Source organism: Meleagris gallopavo, chromosome 4 (assembly GCF_000146605.3).
Source record: "Meleagris gallopavo isolate NT-WF06-2002-E0010 breed Aviagen turkey brand Nicholas breeding stock chromosome 4, Turkey_5.1, whole genome shotgun sequence".
Classification (NCBI taxonomy): domain Eukaryota; kingdom Metazoa; phylum Chordata; class Aves; order Galliformes; family Phasianidae; genus Meleagris; species Meleagris gallopavo.
The window spans coordinates 40,146,124-40,171,182 of NC_015014.2; the positions used below are offsets into that span (position 1 = coordinate 40,146,124).

The 25,059-nt window shown below is 38.1% G+C and overlaps 1 long non-coding RNA gene across 1 annotated transcript in view; it reads right to left on the reverse strand.

The window, feature by feature from the left end:
• Nucleotides 1-4,184: 4,184 nt before the first annotated feature.
• LOC104910733 overlaps nucleotides 4,185-25,059 on the reverse strand; it is a 28,510-nt gene continuing 7,635 nt past the window's right edge. Inside the window, exons 2-3 of the long non-coding RNA XR_793372.3 lie at nucleotides 7,998-8,115; nucleotides 4,185-6,412 (exon numbers count right to left, since the gene is read on the reverse strand). This is a non-coding gene — a long non-coding RNA (uncharacterized LOC104910733). The remainder of the gene's footprint in view (nucleotides 6,413-7,997; nucleotides 8,116-25,059) is intronic.

Genomic DNA, 25,059 nt, shown 5'->3' on the forward strand with positions numbered 1-25,059 from the left:
CGCCGCTCAGCGCAGCGCGCCTCTACAGCGGAGCTCCATCCGTGGTTCCACGCGGCCTTCCGAACGAACAAACGAGGGAAGTCGTGAGCGGCCGCAGGGATATTCCCGAGGCAGTCACCCAAGATACGAGTCCTCGTGCTGCAGGACCGCGGCCGAGAGGCAGCAGCTGGACAAGTCGTGCAGGTTGCTCTGTAACTCCCCGATACAGAGTTTCACATGCTCTCTTTGAATTGACACTGCTCACTGCAGTGTTTTAAAGTTACATTTTTAAAGCAGATTCTCATTAGGACCTCTGTGGAGACATGCTGAACTGGATGAGCTGACACTGTCCCTGATTCCAAATTTTCTAAACTCAGCATTTGCACAGTGTGCCAAGCAGGCAGGGTACCAGCAGGGAACCAGCACTGTGATGCAGGCACGGTTAAGATACTTCAATTACACTCATTTGGATGAATGATTCACAAATTTCATATCACAACGCACAAACAAGTGAGGAAAAAATAAATAAGAAAAAGCTCAGTATAACTAACTAACAGAAAGATCCAGAGTGCAACAACCACAGAACTTCTGCTATTGAAAAACCTAAATTCTTTCTGAATGGCAGAGCCTGAGCAGCTGAGCCGCTTTCATGCCTCCCTGGGGGTGGGCGAGTGGAGGTTAGGCAGCCCCTCGTCCAGCCCAGCTGCCCATTGTTCTAAATGACAGCACTGTGTGCCCGAGTTGAACCAAAAGGAGTGGCTGGAGATACTCCACCCTACCCCTGACTCTGCTTACATGTATGTGCGTTTTTGGTAACTTCAAGAAAAATCAACACAAGTTTTTTTCTGCTATAAAGGGAATCACAACATGGTGTGGCCAGCAGGAGCAGGGAGGTAATCATCCCCCTCTACTCAGCACTGGCGAGGCCGTACCTTGAGTATTGTGCTCAGCTTTGGGCTCCTCACTACAAGAAAGACATTGAGTCTCTGGAACGTGTCCAAAGAAGGGCAATGAAACTGGTGAGGGATCTGGAGCACAAGTCTTATGAAGAGCGGCTGAGGGAGCTGGGATTGTTTAGTTTGGAGAAGAGGAGGCTCAGGAGAGACCTCATCGCTCTCTACAACTTCCTGAAGGGAGGCTGCGATGAGGTTTGGCCTCTTCTCTTAGGCAACAAACAGTACCTGAGGAAATGGTCACAAGTTGTGCCAGATTTAGATTAGACATTAGGAAAAACTTTTTCTCTCAGAGAGTGGTCAAGCACTGGAATGGCCTGCCCAGGGAGGTGGTGGAGTCGCCATCCCTGGCAGTGTTCAAGAGGCGTTTGGATGAGGAGCCGCAAGATATGGTTTAGTGCTTGTGGTAGCAGTGGTAATGAGAAGACGGTTGGGCTAGATGATCCAGTAGGTCCTTTCCAACCTGTGATTCTATGATTCTTCTTTCAGTAGGTGAAGTGAATCCTTCTAAACCATGATATTGAGTGTGTCTGTTTCTAAACACAGCTCTAATCATAGCTAATTATTGAAGGCATTCTGAAATTTGAAAGTCTCTATATTGAAGTGTTCCCTATGAATAGTAGATAAACTGGAACTGAGCACATGGGCTAAAGCAGCTACATCAAAACAGGCTACTGGTGCCTCAGAAAGATTTGTCAGTGCTCTGTAGTGCAGGACCAAAGGGTTAATTTCAAAATTGACTTAATTTTCAAGGACTTCCTTTTTAATCAGAAATATAAGGGATTATTTAAATTAATGTAATTAAGTGAATTCAGATTTGTATTCATTCTTAGACTCATATTTGCATAATGCTGAAAAGTTCAAGCAATTGCTGGATAATTCCATTCAGAATTATTCTCTGTTGCTGATCCTCTACAGAATGACAATCCTACTCTATTTTTGAGAGACAGCCAACACTTTTCCTCAAGGAATGATGCATTCGTACTGCTCTATTTGAAAAGAAAAAAAAGGTTCCTAAACTGGTCATTACTGAAAAAGATTGCACGAATCATTGAATCATTAAGGCTGAAAAAGACCAAGGTCACCAAAAAGGTCACCAAGTCCAACCATCAACCTATCACCACCATGCCTACTGAACCATGGCCTTAAGTGCCATCTTACAAGACCTGAGGTCATGTACTTTCCCAACTGTTTATATAGCACTTGAAGGATTACTTCAGACTTTTTATGTAGTCCTGTGACGTACGGAATCAATCAGGAAGTCTGATCTTTGCTCATCTCGAGCCTGATAAGGCCTAGCCAAATTCTCACAGAGCCAAATTCTCTCAAACAGCTAGAACAATTTTTTTTGTACAGTGTAAAACAAATATTTCCCAACAGTACTCCACGGTCCTGATTCACCATTGTTTTGCTTCCCACTCTGTTCACACCTGTGTAATGTTACTGTCAAATGTAAACCAGCACCAGGTGCCAGCACAGCAGATGGTAACTGGCAGTGCTCAAGATGTCAGTCAGCTTCCCTGATCTCCTGAAGGCCCAAATCCTCTTTGAATTGGCTTTGTTTTCAGAAATTCAGTAAAGCTGTAGCTCCACATCAAAGCTAGTGTGATTTGTGATCTTCTTACTTTCTTTTCTCAAAGTGAGAGGAGAGGAATCTGTGTCTATTTTTATTCAAACCAATTGAAATAATCTACTTGAAAATAGCAGTCATAATCCCATACTTTGGCAGGTAAGACTGACACACTCCTTCCTTGCATTACTGTTTGCACCCCTTTTCTCTTTGTTGGATTAGCTACTTAAATAGGACTAAAAATGAGATCCTTTAACTGCACATGCTTGAATGAGACGATGTATGGCAATAGATATTTCAAAGTATCTAGATAGATACTTAAAAATATTAGACTGACACCTCCAACACATTTTTCCCCCAAAAATATTTTTCTTTACGTGATCTCTCAACAGTTCTATTTGTTCATATTCAGCTTGGCCAAGAAGACTCCAATGATCACAGCAACTATATGTAACTTCCCATGCCTCATAGACAGATTAGAGATTACTAGCATGCTAAGGTAGATACTTGGTTTTCTACCAGTTCAGGATTCTTGCAGCTCTCCTGAACTCTGGGCAAATACTGAAAAAGAATTTGGGGAACACTCTCAAATGATACTATGAAGAATCAAAACCAAATAAGAAAAATAGAAAGTACGCTTTGGTTTAATCTTATGATTTGGAAAAAAAAAAAAGTTTTTAAATATCATCAATTTGAAGATCCTGACTCACTTTTGAAAGCTTGGGTTTGGTGCCGGAAATACATCCTTGTAATGATACAAAAACATTCTGAAAATATGGAATTAAGGGGATCTTTCCTTTAAGCCACAATGGTACAGTAAAATATTCAAAAGGAAAAGTGGAATCTCAAGTTTTGCAAAATAGTTTGATTTTGTAATTTAATGGTTTAATAGAGAATTACAAGTGTCAGAGCTATGACATGGATCTCAAGCTATGAGAGAAATAATGGTAAAACAACCATAGCTAGATTCTTTTCTGAGGCTGCTCAGCGTGAGACTGCATATTTGAATATTGTTTACCACCTTAAGAAGCTTGGCTTGTGCAAAAGATTAACATTATGCAATATATTCCATGCAGCAAGAGGCGTTACTCGTTCTACAGCCTCCCACTAGCCAGCTCATTAGCTCTGTCTCCGTAAAACTGTAAAATACTCAGTTTCTGATCAGAGGTATGTAATCAACCTTTTCCTTAGGACTAAATATTGCTTAAGCAAGTATCTTTAAAAACTTCTCTGTAATAAAACGTGGAGATGAAAATCTTCATTCCTTTGTTTTCAAGTACAAATATATAGAAATATTTAAAGATCCTTAACCACATCAAGAATGTGAGTACTTTTTAATAGAGGCGTGTAGATGAAAAAAATTTTCACTTCATAGCTGTTCACTGGAAAATAAATACAATTCTAATGGTACTTCAGAAATATCATCTCTCCCCTTCTTGTTTCCATAGGGTCATGATTATTTTATGGAACTGAGGTATAGCAATAGAATAACGTGTAATATTTCTAGTGTCAACCCAAATTTTTTTTGAGTTTTGAGATGGCCAAGTGCCATCTCTAGTTTTTAGTCTGTAAGTAGACCTGTAACTTATAAATTCAGTAGCTATCAAGCTACTCCTTAACTATAAGTATAAAAGGTGGAAGTTTGCCTGTAGGCAAGCTCACCAAGTTTGGATTTTGTATGTGCCAAGGTGAAGCCTCTAATACACCAAGGAGCACACTAGGCCAAACTGAGGCAATTTCTTTTAATCTTTAGATTATGGAAACCTGAAGCACCATGTGTATGAATTACTATGGATTTAGTTCACACAACTGTGGAATACGTTTCCATTTATATTTAATTAAATATGAGTGTGCATAAACACACGAGGTATTTAGAATATTCTACAATGAGATAATTTATAGGAAAATCTTATGTACTTCCATTGTTATAGAACATTAGTCATCTACAAAGCAATATATACAGTCCAGTGAAACAGAGAGCTCTTACTGTTTCCAACATTCAGTTCACTTTCACTTAGGGCATGAATACACCTGACTTCAGGGATTTAACTGAGCTGGTGAATGTGTGCTAGAAATCACTGGAGAGGAGTAAGCACTGCCAAAAGATAATTCTGATGCTGGGTCTTCCTTTAGCAATTTGAGCAGAACTGCAGAACAAATGTTCACAGTCACACACAAAAATCAATACATAGATTTGAATTCTGTACCACCTCGTTCTAGACTCCATGAGAATTTATTGAGGGAAAAAAAACAACAGCAAAGCAAACAACACCTTCTGTTAGGGTTTCTCAGGAGGGCAACTAAACTTCCAATAATAAGTAGTTGTTTGCCTATCTTAATATACTAGTTTCTCCTTTCCCTCTCTAATTAAAGAGTGTTTTAGCATTCACCTTTCCCACAATCCTTTATTTTGCAAGTCATTTCCCTCAGTTGAGCAAAGTAAGAGAGGACAGAAAATTCATATATTCCCTTAGCATTCTCAGTTACCACCAGAGGAAAGTTGCGCATGTGTACAGTGGCATAGACAACATACCGTTTATGTTAGAATTTCTGATGTAACTTTGTCATGGCACACTTATTTTTAAGAGTTTTATTTAGTGCTAGAGTTGGATGTTGTAGCATGTTTGTCTCCATGGAACCACTGGTTTTGTTTATCACATCTCAAACATGGAAATGAGTGCCTCAAGCCTTAAAAAAAGGCATTTCAATCGAATGAAAAACCCACCACAAGCCTCCAAGGCATACTCACAATCAGTTGTGGCACAGAGGGTATTGAAAGGGCTACAGGATAACACTATGCAAACATTTAGTAGGAGCACATTTCCTGAGCAAGTTAAAGATTTAGAAGAAAAAAAGACTCAGGAATTTACAACTTAAGGTCAGATGAAAAAAATCACAAAAGAAATCAAAGAATTATATCAATACCAATAGTATTGTTAATGGTAGCAAAGACAGCTGAAGAAGTGTGTGAGAATCGATGACTTTAGAATTCAATTCTCACATTGGTTCCTTACCCTAAACCTAAAATCCTATGGAGGATTTAACAATTAACTAACATAACAATTTAAGTCAATTAACAGTTTCAAAGGTTTCAGAAGATCAAATACTTTAAGTCTTTTGGGTCCATTTATCTCTTCTGGTAGAAAACAGAAAAGAAACTCTCTGGCAAAGCAGAACAGAGGATGAATTAGAAACATAATTTGTAGGTGGAGAATTAAGAGAACTCCACGGCCCATTTGCTTCGTAGCATACAAAAGGTTTCCTCTCAAGCAAGTCCAGCAAGGAGTAAGGAAATATAAGAGTTCATGTCACTTTATTCCCTGTGTTTATGAGCTTGTGAGGTATACCTGTGGATACAGAATATTTCTAGGCCTTAAGCTTCAGAGGCAGATGATAAATTGCTATAGATAAGGAAATGGACTCTCTAAATCCACCTGTACAGCTGTCAAACCATACAGGCACGAACTGATCTTAGGACTCAAAGGGTGGTAAAGATATTTTTTAGCACACATGCAGGAAGAACTAAACAACTTTCTGAGCAAATATCACTAAGTGTAAAAAAGCAAGTTAAAAAAAAATGGTCTTAGGCAACTGTCCTAGCAATGATTCACTCTGGAGGGTGAGTGTAAACGACCATACGATAGAAGAGCACAGCATAACCAGTGAGAAAGCTTCATAAGTAAATAATTCGCAGTTTACTGCTTGACCAGAGTGGTTGAAATTCCTAACATAGTTGCTGGCTGTTGCTTATGGTTCTTTAGGAAAGAAAGATTCACCATGTAATCCCTGTAGGTTAGCACAGTTTCAGACATCACAAAAGTGCAATTGAAGTAATAGTTTAGCAGCAGAAGACACCTCAAAAATGACCTCCATCTGAGGATATCAGGACTATGGAGTTGAATGTGAAGATCTGCCAAAAACAAACAAACAAACAAACCTCTGCTAGTAAAGGCAATACTACATTTATTTTTATAGATTGGGAAAGTGCTGCTCAGAAATAGTTAAGAACAATGATTTAAATATAAACAAGTGCACGGAATCCTGTGTCAACTCATACTTCACACCAGCCCCTACAGAAAATCTTTGTGTAATTACTATTCAAGAAGGCAGTGAAGTCTATAGGATTAAATTTCTAAATGAGAGAAGCATAAAAGATGAGACTAAATTTGAGAGGTATATTAAGCACCATACCAAGATTGTTTTTAGAAGAATTCACTTCAGGACATAAAAAACCCTATTACTTAAGGACACGCTGTAGTTTTGTTGCTTGGAGGTAAGAAACCAGGTTAAACATTGGCTGACAAAAAAAATCAACAGTAATGTGGGAGAAGCACAAGCACCTCCTATTTCTAGCAACACATCCCTAAACACAGGTAAGAGATGGTGCTCCCTAACTGATCTAGACTTTTAAATTATGTTATTTGTAGGGACACATTCATCACTGACAAGTGTGAGATAAACAGTAAGCAAAGAATTTGATGCGTGGCAAAACTGACACACAACTGAAATAGCTGTTATCAGGTCAAGCAGCAACTGCAGAGAGGCCAGACAAGTTTTCTTCCAAAGACCAGCTAAAGCAGAGCATTAGAACATGATCTTAGGATTTCACAGCATGGAAGGAATAGAAAGGGAAGGATTTGGAAAGCATGAGATAATTATTTGTGTTTGGGAGTGGGAAGGGACAGGGAAGAGGAATTTCTACACTGCAAGAGGAATTAAAAAATGGATCTCCGCTGTGGTCCTGATGTTTTTGTGCTTTTATCATCTCCAGCAGAGCACAATAGGAAATATGATACCAAGTCCCAGCATAGCCACCCAGATGGTGTTTGACAAATCTAAAATAATCTCACACAAACCAGTAACATCAGAGGCTCTCAGAAACAGAAGTGTTTAAGAGAGCAAAAACAGCCTTTTTTTTTTTTCCCCTACAGTGTCCATTACAGATGGGCTAGTAAGCTCAGCAGAATAATATAGTGCATTTTGTTAATATGTAGAGAGAGCATTATTAAGAGCAGATAAGTTTCCTTGTACTGGCGTATCTTACAGCAGTTTCAAGTTCTAAACTTAGAGACTTTGAACAACATTATTAAAGTATCTCACATTATATCATTAAAAAACCAACAAAATACACAGGTTTTGCACTGTGAAATTACCAATTTTGTGATATTTTAGGAATTTTCTAAACCCTTATATTACCAAGCAATGTCATACATGCTTCATTCTGCAAGAGTATTTTACTGGCATTTTATCATCATATGTTTTCTTCACTGAAGTGTTGAAAATATTTGTTGCAATGAAAAAATGAAAAATGAAATAATGAAAGATGAAAAATAATGGCGCAATTCAAGATGAGTAACAAATGTACCATACAAATTCAAAATGGATTAACTTATATCTAGCTAGGTGTAATAACTATAATAGTGTAATATGTAATAAATAAATAATGTAATAAATAACAAACAAAATGCAGATCATCTAATGATGAGAATACATACCTTTGCTTATGGAGAAGAGATTCCATCACAGCGTCAACTACATAAACATTGTGACTCTGTACTTAGATACTTGCATCTCGATACTTTCATTTTCTCAGGCATGTTATTTTCTTTTCTCCTTATAATGAAGAACAGAGAGAGGAAAGTTTTCACTTCACTCGTTAGTAACATGAGAGTGTTTAAAATTCAAACAAAACCTCCTTGTCCTGAGAGTACAAGGGGCGGAGGAAGATGCAGCTGGAGAAATAACTTATTCTTAGTGCTTTATGCCACAACCTTTTGACAAGAGAGAGGACATTACGGAGGCCATTCAAGGGCAATAATTCCTGGGTCCCTTGCATCTAGCTTCCTCTCTGTACTTTTTATTATGGAGTATTTTCTGGTGAGTGAATTGAAAGCTGAAAGTTATGTCATTATTTATATTAAAAAACAACAACAACAACAACAAAAAAACCCTACAACAAAGACAAAAAGCAAAACAAAAACGCCTATTCTGAGACATTTTGATAGCTATTAGAAACACAGGGAAGAGATGTTATCCTTATGATGCAAAAATGCTATGACTAATACCTGCTCTAACACAACTGATTTGCAAAATTTACTAATGTTGCCAGCAAAGGTTCTTGTATTCAATTGCACACACCCACAATTTTCCTTTTGGCCTTTTTAATGACGTAAAAGGAGTTGCTTGACTCTTGATTATGAAGCACTTGGCAAATATATAATCGTTTTACACAAATCAGAAGCACACGGGTTTTGATTATAATGTTAAGTCTTAATCTTCTGCTACCAGATTCAAGGAATAGAATAACTTTAATATTAATTGTAAAGTTATTTCCATGCTTGTGAACAACTGCTAACACTCAAGAAAGATTGTTAAGTGACAGAAATGCTTCCAAATAATTTATCCAAAATAAGTTTCCATCGGGAAACTGTCATTAACACTTATGTTAGTTCTTAAAAATGAACAATTGCTCTGATTTTAAAGCCATTTCAAATTCCTGATTTAAACTTCAGATTTTACATTATTTTCATTTGATGTCACTAACTACATTTGTTTGAAACCCTTCCAAATGGATGCCAGTGAACAATTCTAATTGCTCCTTCTTTAGAAAAAACTATCATAGCAGATCAACGTTATTGATTGTCAAATCAACAAAGTTAAACAACTGAAGCAAAGCAGCCAAATGGAAGTTGAATGAAAGGAATAGCAGGGAACAAACTTTGGTAGAAAGAGTTCCTTACTCCTGGTCAGCACTGCAAAGCCACAGACTCCATTACTGCTTTTCTGGATTGACAGCTTTTTAGTGCAGTATCTGAGCCTGGATCGTACATCAAAACAGAAGCGATAAGTCCAGTTCTTACTGGTTTTAGTTGCTTTTAACACAAATACATGTCATTGTATTCATGGCCTCCATTAGAGAGGAATTACACAGCAATGAAGCATGAAGTTTTAAAGATATGGATAACAAAACGTTTTCATAAGACCTAGCTTGCATTATTATGCCAAGTGAGGAAAACAGTAATGAAAAGGCACAGCTCTCACAGGGATGCCAATTCTTCTTTAAAATGGAGTGGGAAAGAGTATTTATGTTATAAATCACAAAAAAATATGTACAGCAACAAGGTATCTGGAAACTAACGTAGCAGTCTAATCGCAGAGCACATTAGTGTATGACCAGGCCTGGGAACAACTACAATATAACCATATCAATTGCTTTTAACAAGCTATATCCCTGCATTTGCTTACAATAATCAATATTCTTCTCACACTATTTTCATAGATGTTAATAACACTAAGGAAACTAAGCTTTCACCTCACTAAAAACAAACAAAAACTCCTTCTCTCCTGTCAGACAGGATTTGTAGGGACTGGAAAATGAGAACCCAAATCAGTTTCACCATTTCTATAAGATGTGCAGAGACAGCAGACAGACATGGATACCAGACGCACTGCAGTCATAGTTACCTGTTAGAAGAAGTAGGACAGAGAGGAAGGTCAGGAACTTAAATCAATGGAAGATCTAGTAAACAAGTGTGCTGCTGAGCAGGGATCTGGAATCATCCTGAGACAAATCAGTGTGATGTTACTTTAAATAGCATTGTCATTTCTTCCCTAGCAAACTGTATGAAATCAAACATTTCACGCAGTGATGTCTTGCAATTTTTCCTTTAATCTCTAAGTGATTTATTTATTTTGTTAGGGCATTGATTTTCAGTCTAGTTATAGCATCATCAGGGAATACATGGCACAGCTTCTATAAAAGGAAGATTCACAGCTGTCCTCTTGGCCCGTCCATCCTTAAATCCCAGTGACCAACTGATCAGCAGCATGGGTTGCGCCCATGCAGTTTGTTTTGCCCTGGCAGGTGCTAGAGTTTGGCAGCATTCCCAGCATGCAGACAGTTGCAGGGAGATGAAAACTCGGCTGCAAGTCAGAAGGTCAGCTCACAGAAAGCATGGAAGAATCTGGATGATGCAAAGGTGTTAAACCCCTTTGGTATTTTCAAAGTCTTGAAACTGCCACAGGCTGCTCTAAACTATGCTGTCTGCCAGTAGTTGCAGGCTCTTTCACAGAAGCTAGAACATCAACATTAAAAAATCCATTTGAAATTAAGCATAGCCAAATATTTACCAGAAAACTCAGAGGATGTCCCTTCCTTATCTTTCAGCTCATTACAGACTAAATTACATGAACTACCCAAATCATGCTGTGCAGATTACTTGCAGCTCCAAATCTGACTTGAGGCAAGAGATCTATAGCTTTTCCCCTAAATGAAGTCCAGGAAGGGCTTTTTTCTTCTGTTGTTTAACAACTGCAACCCTATAGATCCTACACTAACAGATAAGATCCCTTTGAAGTTGCTAGTAAAGCTATAGACAATCCATCACAAAACTGAGTTTTTTTTCCTAACTCGTATTTTAATGTTGAGGATCCCACATTTAAGCAGTGCATAAAGCTGCAAGGCAAATTCTTCCTCCTCCTCCCCCTGCTCTCTCTCATTCACACGTTTTCAGAACACTAGCATAAGAGCAGCCCTCATCTATTGACTTTGGGCTAAACTTAAGCAAGAAAGGGTAGTTATCCATTTAAATCCCTTTGTACTACAGCTTACTAAACTAATCGTCTTAATTACATATAGATAGCAATGCACAAAGCATGGTTATCATCATCAGGAAGAGATGAGCAGTAACATCAGTGAAGTTATTTCAAGCCTTCTCAGCCAACTTTATCTACTTTTAACATATCAGTTTCCCCTGGACTGATGCTAATCCCTGCTCATTAAACTTACACTAAACAAGATTTATATTATCAGGAGACCTCTGCATGTAGACCACCAAATCATATAGATAGTGTTTCTCAAAATTAACCATAAAAATCCTGATGCTTTCATCCCACGTGGAACTGATGTTTTGTCTGTTTGGACAGAGCACAGTTGTTGAAAACAGGCATTTTAAGGAACTGGCACATTGGTGTCAGCAACTACAATGTATGCTTCTTAGGTCACAACCACACTGGATTATTTGCAGCTATGCAAAAATTCCAAGAAGATTCAAAGCAGAAAGATTTTTGCCTCTATAAGCTACATAGATAACAGATATTTATATTCCAAAATTGTACATGTACTTTGCACAAACAAGAAATTATGCAAGGTTTATGATAGCATAAATGGGACATACACCCTGCAATGACCTGAGACTCCATATGGTGGACTAAAGTTACTTTAGAACCATAGAATTGCAAATGGGGCAGAACTGTGAAAGAAATCACAGTAAATACAAGCAGATTTCTTTTAATAGTATAGACACCAAATGCTAGGGTGCTTTTTTTTTTTTCATTTTGATTTTAATTTAAACACACAACAACAGTTATTCTACTCTTGTTGTAGCAAGAGCTAATACATCTCATTTGTATTCTGGTTAGACACTGCACAGTTACTAATCCACAGAAAGCTATCCCTAATTAGTGAGTAACCATGCTGTAAAGTTAGAAACCAGGATATTAATACCTTCAAAGAGGAGCACTGGTTTATTTTCAGAGCTAATTTTAAGAAGGCTCTCAAAAGCACATGGGCAGCATACACATTCAGACCAAACTGAGAAAATCCAATTTTCCGAAACACCTTGGATAGAGGCAGGTAGGGTAGAAAAGGCCTTTGCATTACCATTGTACATCCATGCTAGACACAGTTAAGTATGCACATGGATAAACGCTAGAGAGGTGTGGGGCAACTACATTTTTTGAGGAACTAAAGGCTTAACAAAAGAAATCAGCCATGAATTCAGATCCCAGTTTCTGTCACACAAGCAATGACTTTCAGTTCTTACAGGGAACACCCAGTCTCTCAGTCTTTCAACAAGTACTTATTAAGGAGCCATTAATTACCACATATCCAAGTGCTAGAGTATTTCAGTTCCCTCAGCTCTGATATTGTTCTTGATACACCAGCACTGCAACTAATCCTCTGGCCTTATGACTGACTGTGTATTTGTTTTTAGTGATATAATCAGACTGTGCTGAATGTTTTATAAGAAACATGCTGTTAAAAGGATCATTTGAAACTCTTTGACTTGTTTGGACAACTGAAAACTTGGCTGTCCCTATTATGGCCTTTTCTCTGTACAAACACAGCAACTCAGAGGGAGGAAAAGGTGATTTCAACAAACGCCATAAAACAGGAGTTTGGGGTTTGTTGTGAAGATTTTCTCAAGAAATTTGGCAGTGCTCTGTGCTTCCTCTGGTCCAATTCCACAGAATCCTTTCTGTCAGACCACCTCCTTTCCTTTTCCAACACCTTTTCCACAACCTCAGCTGAACCAAAAAGGGTTTCTACTGTCTCCTCTGCTTTGCACTACTTCCTCTCCTGTTGTCTCATTCCTCCAGCTATAATAATGTGGATGCTGGAATCAAATTGACAACGTAAGCAGACTCAGTTTATGGCTTTTCAGATGCCTCTATCTGTCCTAGTTTCAGTAACCAGTAAAGATTACTTTACATACATTTACCAGTATGCCAAGATGAGTCTGTGTGTGGACTGCAAGCTATGACTGCATCGCTAGCGACATGATTGTGACTCATCATCACTGGGAAATACATCTTACAGCTTGCATAAACAAAACTTCCAGATGCATTTTGTAGATGCCTTGGTTTAGAAAACATTCCTGTCATGTAAATGAACCTGGCATTTTGCTTCTAGATTTAAAGTAGAAATGCTTACTCTGGTGTACAGCTTTGCTAGCTTAAGTCAGCATTCAGCAGTTCCTTACATATGCTCTCTTCAGCCTTTCAGTTACTACAACTGCACTCAAACTAAACCTTGGTGAAAGTTTACCAAATTACGATATAGCTAGATTTACATGTCATGTAAACCATCTTCAGGAAACAGCACTTTTCTGTATACTGTGTTGTAGGTAGACCACTCACTGCAAAACGCATAGAAAATCAGGCAGCAGGGATTGAATGAGTAAGTTTGTTTTCAAATCTTTCTTACTGTCTTCGTTGACAGCAAGAGGGAGAAATCCAGATACTTTGCATCTCATCACTGTCTTCCAACACTGGAGAATCAAGTTGTATTCCTGATTTTATATCACAATCTTATATTACACTGGAGGCTATATTAAGGCACATGCAAGATGAGGAGATGATCCGAGAGAGTCAGCACTGCTTCACCAAGGGCAGAGAGTATCTGACCACTCTGGTGGTCTTCTACAGTAGAGTGACAGCATCTGTGGACAAGGAAGGACAACTGGTGTTGTCTCCCTGGGTCTCCTACAAGGCCTTTGACATAGTCTTGCACCACATCCTCATCTCTAAATTGGAGAGACATGGATTTGAAGATTAGAGAACGTTAGACTATTCAGTAGATGAACAATTGGCCAGATGGTCTCAGCCAGAGGACTGTGGTCACTGGGTCTATGTCCAGGTGGAGGCCAGTCATGAGTAATATCCTCCAGGGGTCAGCCTTGGGACCAGTGCTCTTCAAACTCTTTATCAACAACATAGTGGGGTTGAGTGCTCTCTCAGCAAGCTTGCTGATGACACTAAGCTGAATGGTACAGTTGATACAACAGAAGACAAGGATGCTATCCAAAAGGACTTGGACAGACCTGATGAATGGGCCCACAGGAACCTAATGAGATTCAACAAGGTCAAGTGTAAGGTGCTGCGCTTGGAACAGGACAATCCCAGATATGTCTAGAGACTGAAAGAAAAACTCAATGAGAGCAGCCCTGCAGAGAAGGACTTGGGGGCTCTTTTGGACAAGAAGCTTGACATAAGCCAGCAGGGTGCACTTGCGGTCTGGAAGACCAACAGTATCCTGGGCTGCACCAAAAGACGGGTGGTCAGCAGGGTGAGGGAGGCAATTGTCACCCTCTATTCTGCCCTCATGGGATCCCAACTGAAGTACTGTGTCCAGGCTTTCAACACAAGAAAGACATGGAGCAGGTTAGAATAGGTTCAAGAGAGGGCTAAGAGGATGATCAGAAAACTGGAGCAGTTCTCTTATTAAGAAAACTGAAGGGAGCTGGGCTTAGTTAGTTTGGATGAAAAAAGGCTCTGGGAAGACCTCACTGCATCCTTCCAGTACTTAAAGAAAGCCTTCAAACAGGAGGTAGACTGACTTTTTACATGGTCTGATAGAGATAGAAGTGTGAATGGTTTTGTACTAGAAGAGGAATGATTTAGATTAATATTAGAAACAGAGGGTGGTGAGACACTGGAACAAGTTGCCCAAAGAATGTGTGGATGACTCAACCCTGGAGTCACTAAAGGCCAGCCTGAATGTGTCCTGGGCAGCCTGATTTATGCTATCCACAGCAGGTGGCTTGGAACTAGATCTTCAAGGGCCCTTCCAACCCAAGCCATTCTATAATTTTACACTACAAGGTCACAACGGGCTTCTTCACAAACACAATACAGCTTTATTACTTTCCCTCTTTTATATATAAGTCATTGCAAAGAACATTGACCTGAACTGCAGAACGGCTCCTTAAAACCAGAAACAATCAGATCAACTGCTAGATACCAGGAACCACATAAGGGCACAGGCTGTACCAGCTCATTTGTGCAGTCAACAGAACAGCTGCAGTTACTGGTTACTGGCTTTCAAAAAAAATTTCAGCACTTAGTTAAGAGATTTTCCATTCCCAGTCAGCTTGAAGACAGAGCTTCTCTGTTTGACATATCTCTATGAGCCCAGGCATTGAGACTTAATCTTCATCCTGCTAAACCTACTGCCCCAGACTCAGTTACTGAATCTCAGTTTTCGATTTTATTCTGTCTTGCTAAAAATAAACAATTATCCAGCTCTATACTGTCCCTTCCCTGATGAAAGTAAGATGTGTATGTGCTCAACAAACCTAGAAAGCAGCAGCAATGAAGCAGCAGGAGAGAGGTCTTGACATGTTTATCTCTGCTGCTACAACAAGTACCCTCCATCAAAATATCTACCTCTTCACATTTCAGAACAGACACATCTACCTAATTGAGTTTTGGAAAAAGAACTGAACTTTTGGTGGTGAAACCACACAGTGTCCTGTGAGGCATGTAGCTAGTTCATATAACAGCTTAAATACAAAACAGGAGTCTTCTCATGAGGAAATGAACTAACCCTTTGTATGTTTCCAGATTGGAAATACTGTAAGCTAGCAAACACATACAGTTAAGATTGAGAATCTCTACATATTCAGTGTTTGTTGTTTAGCAAACAAACATCAAAAACAATTTTAGGTTATGACTCCCAATAGAATCTTCACAACCCAACCAAAGGGAAGACACTAGAACACATGAAGTCATGGGGAAATGAAAACGTCTTGTGCTACTGCATCATAGTATTTTTGTATAGAGATACGTTTAAATTATGAAAATCTCATTTCTTTTTCTTCCATAATGCTCCAAAGTTGCACTAATTTATGCACATCAGTGAGACTAACAGTATGCCAAGAAGACGTCACATAGAAGCTTTCTGCATTGGAACTCTTTGATCTGTTCAAACAACAGTTTACTAAATTATTGAAGTAGTTACCTTGTACCTTCAGCAGGACATATGATCAAAGGTTTTCCGATCTATGAACTGGGGAGATACTTCTTGGAAAGAGAAAGCATCTGTTGTTTGTCAAGTTGTAGGACTACCTTGACTACCTTAAACTTAAAATAATTATCATAATCAGATGCACAAATTAAGTAACACAAAAATTAAATCAGTTACTTTATAAGATTGTTAGGGTATGTTTGTCACTTCAACACAGGAAAGCATGCATTTTATAAGAAATGCTGAAAACTGGACTACAAGATTTTCATTCCCAAAAACAGGCACAAGAAAACTTCTGTCTAGGAGTTCGTAAAATTTCATCAATGTTTACAAATAAATTTTGGAACAAATCCAATTCTATGCAATAAACTTGGAAAGTGTGCTTTGCTTTCAGCAACTGCAGTTCTGTTACTTCTTACTCATCATGCCTTTTTCACCCTCTCTGAGGATTTTCATAATAATTCCAAGAGAGTGCACAGCTTTACTCCATATTTCTTTTTTTAAAATATATACTGCTGGTGTTACTTTCTGCTTCATAGGAAGCACAGTATACTTAACCAACTTCTTTTTCCCCCCCCCCATAAATGGAATGGTTCAATTTCTGCTCACAAAGCAGTTTTTAATAAATTGTTATATCTCAGAGCTTCACTTCAGGTAAACCAGTCCCCCATGCTAGCAAATAAAGTATTCAAACCTCCTGTCTTTAAAAAGAAATAAGCAGAGACAGCTACTTAACATATGCTCCATGTAAGCATACATTTTGACTCTTTAATTTAGCCAATTACCCCATAAACAACCCTCACTGCTGTAGTTCAAAACATATTTGAGATTCTTGAGTAGATTTTGTAGTGAAAACTTTAAATCTTATGCTGAAAATTCCGTATCAAGGGTGTTGATTATCCTTACAGTCAGATCTAGTAGTTTAAACCAACATTAAGGAATATTTTAATCTTTGCAGCATGATCTGTCCTAAGATGTGTCAGGTGTTAGATCACTCAGAAGCATGCTTATGACTTGTACCATTTCTGTTACTCACACCTCCTAATACACCTTGGTGTCAGTAAGACAATGGTCTTACTGAGTTTGGGATCTGAAACTTCAGGAGAAAGATATTTCTGAATATTTTCTGGAGGAAAGGAAATTAACTGAAATGTCTATAACTTCCTAAGTAGTTATTCTTGCTGCTTAGAGAGCTCTTAGCTCATCTTTGTTTTACCATTGTTTCAGTGATTTGAAGTGCTTTACCACCCAACCATCTCACGGCAACATTCATCACATCTTATTCTTCTTATCAACTCTTACCAACGAAATTATATTATTTCAAATGGTACCATACAACTGCAAAGGACACACAAGCACAGCATATGCATTTTAGCACTGTCACCTACTTACTCTTGCTAAGCAGATTTGCATACACATAAACCAATGCAGTGATTAATATGCAGCTTGAAGTGCTGTCTGTGGCTAAATAACTACATAATACATAGTTTTCAGCTTGTGAGACAGGATTTGGAAATGCATAATGCTCAGTAAATCTTTTTCAGAAAGCCAAGAGAAGGCAAAAGGGTATGTTTTGTCATGGAATGAGAGTACAGTTTCCAGTTGAGTCTCTGAAATCTTTGTTTTTAAAAAAATAAAACACTGTCTGAAGATAAATGTAAGTAGCTAATGTGCCTTGCACAAGAAATCAGATGAAGATACTTGTTACAGTATCTTATAGTAAATCTCCCCAGTCAGAAAAAATAAAACAAAAAAATCATACTTACAAACATAATTTTAATAGTGGTCAAACTGTGGTTTGTCTACCCAACTATCAAAATTAAATATTGAAGAGTGCAACAACTTACGTAAGTTCCTCACAAATCATATCTATTCCCCAAATCCTCATTATTAGGTACAGAAATACTTGACAAGTTTCACCAAGCGGTACAAGTAAAGTACTGTGCTTTTCTTCACTTACTGTTTGACTGATATTTGAAAAATCTGTTATTAGATGATTGTATTTTAGATGTATTTTTCCAGATTAGTTTTGTTTTCTTCTGGACAGTACATCTGAATGTTGAGCCTTTTTTTTTTTCCTGGAGATAATTTTTCTAGTATCATCAAAGGATAGAAAGAACATATCTTAAATACACAAACAATACTGAATTTCTGCAGGACCTATTTCCTTTGACTTTTTATTCAGGGGGAATAAAACAAAAAACAAATGTTAAAATAAGTGCAAGACATCAGCAATGCTTTTTCATTATGGTTTAGAGCAGATGAAGTAAGGTATCATGAATCACTTATTCACAGTACTAAACAACAAAATCCAAAGGCCTGAAATTATTTGCATTAGAGTTTGAATGACACGAGTTCAAAAACATTCCCAGTTTGTTTTCTACAGATCATTTACTATTTGATAGATATACTGGGGAACTGAAGACACATAAGACCACCAGAAGCTGCCATAGGTTTGAGTTAGGAGCCCTTTGCTTTCTGGGAAAAGCATGTTAATCTAGTTTCCCATCCACTCTGTCAGTGAAAAAAATACGTCAAAGCACAGAACAGAAAGCTTATATCTTAACACTCTCCTGTTGCTGGGTGTGGTGATTTTCACTACTCCTATAGATTATCATATCTTGCTGCCCATTTTGACTAGGATACTGCTGCTCACTCCACACTGGTAAAAAAACAGCCCTTAACAAAGAGCTTCAGCAAACTAGAAATGCAAAACTGCAGCATGGGAAAGAAATACCACCCTCAAAAAAGAAAAAAAATAAAATAAAATATTAAGGGACAAATCTGCAATAAAAGTCAAGTGCCTAGCAGCCACTTAACTCCAGTAAGAGATGTGTCTAAGTCCTTCTATTGGCCTTGGCTCGCATCCTGCATGCAACACAGACTGTCACAGAGGTAGGAGCTGTATCCATGCTGTCCAAGCACATTAACCTCAAGGAATCATCCTTGTTTTTCTATATATAATCTCAACAATTGTTTCATTACCAAAAGAAGAGATAGGAAGTGAGTTGAATCCTGAAGTATCCCAAATTTCCAATTAATATTGGCTTATTTGATGATACAACTTACTATCAAAATCAGAGCAATGAGAAGACACTTCAATGCCACAGATACCTCACCCATCAATGCCAGAATTGCTCACAGCTTGACTTTTCTCCTCAAAAGCTTACAGCATCTGTGACGAAGGCAGTGGCAGTAGCTGCCAGGAGAATGCACACGTTGTCCTGTAGGCTTAGCTTCAATTTCTTACTTGTGTGCTCTGATTATGGAAAAGGATTCCATCATTTTGCAAAACATATAACTATACAAGTGATCGTTATTTAAGCCAGTGAAAAATTTAACCCTACTTGACAAGTTAGGACTATCTGAGTTGATTTTGATTATTTATAAATACCTGAAAAGAAGGCTACAGTCTGACAAACTTTTAAAACAGTTGAAGTTTGAGCTAATATAGTTAGCAGAATTAAACTAGCCCATGCTTTCTATATTTATATCGCCATCAAGTGGAGCTGAACATACTATTACAGTAGCCTAAAGCCTAAAAACAAACAAACAAAAAAACACAGCAGGTTGTGAAATAACATCTTTAATAAAGAGGCTTCACAAAAATGTATGTGTCATTACATTTGTTCCAGAAGTAACACAGGCACAAGTACCACCACTTGAATATCTTCAGCACACTGGATAATCAAAGGGGTAGGGGGAGGGAGAAAAAGTATCGTGTAACTGATCTGAGCAGTTTTGAGTATTTTCTTATCCCTAAAGGCAGATGACTATTTCCTTAAGTACATGCTGTCTCCTCACTTCCTAAGACTAAATCTTTCGAGTATTGGCTGACATTCACTAGAAAGAAAAAAAAAAAAAAAAAAGGGTGGGGAAGAAAGAAAAAAAAAAAAATGGGTTTTTACTGGCAGTAACAAGGAACTTGCCAAAGAGAACAGCTTTAAATTCCCACTCTCTGTAATTCTTACATACGTGATTTATTGGGACTCTGCTTCTGGATTGCTTCTTTCTTCAACTTATTGCATTCCCAGTGACAGGGAGATCAGAGACAGCTACTGTGAGCATCATTTCTTCTCAACCAAGCCTTCTAGAAGCTACTTCCCAAGACATGCCTCATATCAGCAATAACTCATTCATATTAACATCTAGTGTCTATAAAAATGGGTTGCTGCAACACGTGGAAAAGAAATTAAGAAAATTTTAGGACATAATTTGTTAGCATTTACGTTTAGAAAACTCAACTATAATATAATGCAAGCTAGAAAAATAAGTGATGAGATCTCCACAGAGGCATTTCAGGATCCTTAGGTGAATCTCGAACGTACCTTAAATCACTAGTCTTGTATTGTAGTGCTTTCTGATGGGACGACTAAGAGTCGATTACATCCTCTGCTCTCTTCCCAAAGCTGGCATTTTTACAGCCAGACTGTAGGTGGCAGTAGTTCGACAGTTATTTATTTTCTTCGTTTGTGAAATCAGTTTGCGGGAGGACAGAATCAAAAGGATTCTGAAGGAAGCTTTTTCTCTCTGGCTGTCAAGATGCTAAGATGCTCTTTTCTTGAGGTGTTTTTGTTGTTTTTTTTCGTTTGTTTGTTTCTGTGGATTTTTATTTTTTATCTTTTGCTCCCTCAAATAATATTGTACTCTGTGCCTGAGAAAGAGTTAATTCTCTTCGGAAGTGCTGCAATATTCATCATTCTCAGGGGAAGGAGATGTACTATAATGTTTTCAGAACACAATTTACAGTTGCATGGGCCTATTTTGATATCTAGAAGCAATACTGTACAACTTTCTTCAGAAGTATATTGTTCTGCGTTGTACTTTTTTAATTTTAGACAAGCAGCAGAAGCTGAAATAGGCATTTTAAAAAAATCATTTAGAACTATAAAGTTCAGTTTTATGGATTGTGATTCAATATTCAGGGTAAAAACAGTAAGAAATCCAGACTAGTGATAAAACCTGGATAGCACGTACTGGTGGGCACACTAGAAATAGTGTTTTATTTATTCTCCGCTGAGTTGAGCAAGATTGGCCTGGCTGCCAAACAGAGCTGGAGCTGGTCAGACAAAATTAAATTAGAATTAAATCCTTCCTAAGCTACTTAATGGACTTAATGTAATTAAACACCAAACATCCTAGGTGACTCAAAATTTGAGTATTTTTTGGGCATGCAATCATGCAAGGAATATTAAGGCTGTGACTCAGCAACACACCAGCATTCATATAGATAGCATATCCTTATTTTACATACCAAAAGCTGTATCTTACACAAAATACAACAGGACTACGCTTATCTACATGATAAATGTATTACTCATCCCTTCAACTCACTGTTTACCAAATAAGCAGCAATATCTCACTCTCTTTTCCCTGCTCTACGTGTATTCCTGTGTCTTGGTCAATGAAACTTCATACTGGTCTGGAAGCATGTTGTTGATTTGCCCATGGCTTTTTTTAACGTTACTTACCCCTACGGTAAAAACAAACAGGCAAAACTAACATTACTAGATACACCTTCCTTTAGGGTTGACATTTGCAACCTCTCAGCTACACGTGCCCCTAATACTTCAGGGGAAGATCCTGCTGATGGTGAATCATATCCCATTGTGCACTGGCCCCACAGCAAAGGAAAGATGAAAATCTGGCATATAGGTTTCTGCGGGCAGGTCTTCAGTTAAAGTAACTAGAGGACAAGGATTCTTAGGCATGGTGTGCTGTGCACCGCCCACTTCACAATCACTTTCAAACCTTTCTCCTGCAGATTTTGAAGCTAACTCTCCAACTCTGGCACTGCATGCAGTATTAAGTACATTTCAGAAAGTTATGTATTAAGGTTCTACGTTTTGATTTTCTACATCACAGCCTATATTTGTCTGCAGAATCTCCCTGTGTCACTGTTACCATTTCACCAGTCAGTTCCTTTCTAGCATTTCTCAGAAGTTTGCCCAGATAGCTGAAGAGTACCTGCTTTCGTACCATGCAGATAACTGATAAGTCTTTTTCAGATTCTCAAAGCCTTTTATCTGTTTACTCTGACAGGCAGATCTTCTATAACAGTCTGCAGCTGAACTCCTGCCACTAATATTGTTCTACTGATTTTCCATGTTGGGCCTTTCCTTAGACACCATCTTGCAGTACTCACCATCAATACTACAGCTCTGTTACTTCTGTGTATCCCGTAAAGGCAGAGCCTAAAAACTCTGATAGGGCACAGACCGCCTCTTTCAGTAGAAGAGACTCCTTATTTAAATTCTCCCCACAGACCCTAGTTCTAATTCCTGCAGGAACTTAAATATATTCCTTCCCACACAATCACAAAGTACATGAATTCTTTGGAAACAGAAATCTTTCCCAAAACATTTCTCATCACTCCGCACTTCTATTCTGAACAAAAACATTTACAGCTTAAGAAAGAAGGGAAAGAAAAAAAAATAGCACAGCATGTTCCTCAGAAACCATATGCTATGATAGCTTGAGAGAACAAAGTTTTCTGCTCCTGTTGGGGCTCTACAGGCTGCCTGTCACATGATTTCATGATTAGCCTCCTAGCCGGCAGTGGGATCTTCATCAGGTGACTCTAGTGCCAATGTATCTTTGCTGGCATCTCCAAACACACAGCTTCTTCTCTGTGGTCATCTAATGTTCAGAAATCTCTCATATTAACAGTCATTTCCTTAGTTCTCTGACCTCCTTTTGTGCTGCAGTTCTTTGGTACTTGTTTCTGTTGTGGAAACCCTCCACGCTGTGGCAAGCAGAGTACCATCCCCGCTTGTCTGTGTGGGATAGTCTTTAATGTGATGGATTACACGGAAATCCACTGGGGCTTTTTTTGTTTGCTCTGTGTCAAGCTTGTCTCCTTTCTTGCGTAGCCAAGACAGACGCTGATAAATATTGATGCCATTTACTCAGAATTTCCTCTGTGTTTTTTTCCCTCTGGTCTTCATTAAACAAGTTCAGATTGATGAAGGAAGTCTGACACACCGCCGAGGTTTTTGTAAGATGTATTTTAGCAAATCTGGAGATTCCAGAGCTGCTGTTCATAGCTTGGGAGAAGTACTTGACTACCAAATGTCTGACATGCGGGCATTACCAAGCTTGGAAATTTTGGAAATGGTTCAAAGTGTCATATGCTTTTTTAATGCAGAAGTTAAAAGCAGAATACATCAGTTTTCTCTGTGGATTTTGAGACACGACTAATTTTTGAGGGATCTCTATTAGATCTGTCTTTTCTCTATGAACCACTGTCTTACACATTTTATTTCTGTTGCATCTGCTCAGTAATGCCTTTTTCAGATGTTTCCATGCAAGCCAAAATGAAAAAGATTTAGCAATCAAAACCAATGGGAGCTTTCCTTTGTAAAAACAACCAGCAAGAATTTGGCAAAGTAATCCATTGATTGCACATGCTCTAAACAGAGCCCAGAGGAAGCTCTTACAGCAGTCTTGGCACCAAAACACATGCTGGAGTTAAAAGGAGTCAGAACTGAGTTGTTTTTTATCCACAATGATATGGCTTTTAAACATGCACAGAAGAAGGGTACTTTGCATAGTTATTAAGACAACTTAATTACAAACATAATAAATCTAAATAGCTGTTCTTATTGTTTTGTTGTGTTTTTTTGTTTTGTTTTTGTTTCTTGCTAAGGGTTAAGATGACAGAAGAGAAAGATTTGTGGTTGGTTTTGGCCATTGGGTAAAGAACTGTAACAGGTTTGGGCACGCACTTCAGCTTATCAGGCTTCTCTGCTGAAATCTCTGACCTGCTCTGTGACAGACATGAATCGCAGTTGGACTTAAAAACACTGCTGCAATCCACAGAAAGTCATAAAGTTACTGATAGTTTCAGATGACAATGTCCAAATTTGTGTTACAACTTGATCATCTCATGACTTGACAGTATTTTATCACAAGTAAGGAATTACATGCTCACTTTGGGAGAAAAAAAGACTACCAATAACTTCAGAAATGTTTGTTCACTAAAAAAAGCTGAGGATAAGAATTTTTTAATTTCAGTAACACCAAGAACTAATTAGTGTCTAAGATGCAATGGTGATGGATGGTTTCAGGTCATATTGGATTAAAGTAAATAGAGGTGGAGTTTTTTATGGTCACAGCAAGTAGCAGGTAAGTCACAGCAATAAAAGGCATCAGAGTTTTATGGCTCAGTAATCCAAATTCCAGGTTTACTTTTCTGCTCAGGTTTTGTGTTTCGATTTGTACAGTTCATGAGCAGAGCATCTTCTAGAGAGGGAATCACGAGTTCTAGTTTCAGAACTTTCAATCAAGAACCGTAGGAACAGTACTTTCCTACCAATGACACTATCTCCTCACATAAAATATTGATAAAGTAGATGAGTCACATGTATTTTGATCAAATCTGGCCTTCTCCAGTTTCAGGTTTATTCAATATTCTTTCAAGGTTTTAAAGCCATTCTCCTAAAAGGTGTGGCTCAATTAAACAATTGGTAGTTCAGGAGACCGACTTGTGCTGCTGTTCAGTTTTAATGCTTCCTAGCATTGGTGTTTCACGCAACCAGGAAAAATAAAATAAATCAAACTACTGTGGGACAGTGGAGAATCAAACCAAGAGTAAGTGTTTTGCTATCTAAGTCAGCAAAACCACAATTTGGAGACTTGTTTGCTTGACATCTTGCTTGTTTGTTTGTGAAATGGGTAAGCATTTAACGATTACATGCACTACTGAACAGGAATCAATCACTTTTACTTTTCCCACTCTTTTTTTCAGGCTTTGACATAAACAATCAGGGTTTGTTCTGTGAAGTTACACTAGAAATCTATAGAGAAAAGCAAAGATTCTTAGAATCTTTCCTCTAATCACGAGTTTGTTTTTAAAATATACACAGCTCCATCCATAATATTAGTATTATGAGTCTACTGATGAGTACTTCTTATTGATAGGCAATTATTTTCAGCTCATAGCTTAACAAAAATTCCTTTGTTTTGTATGGAAGTTACCTCTGCAGGGCATCTGTATTGAGCTGAGTTGTTAGGACAGATCTGCTCAT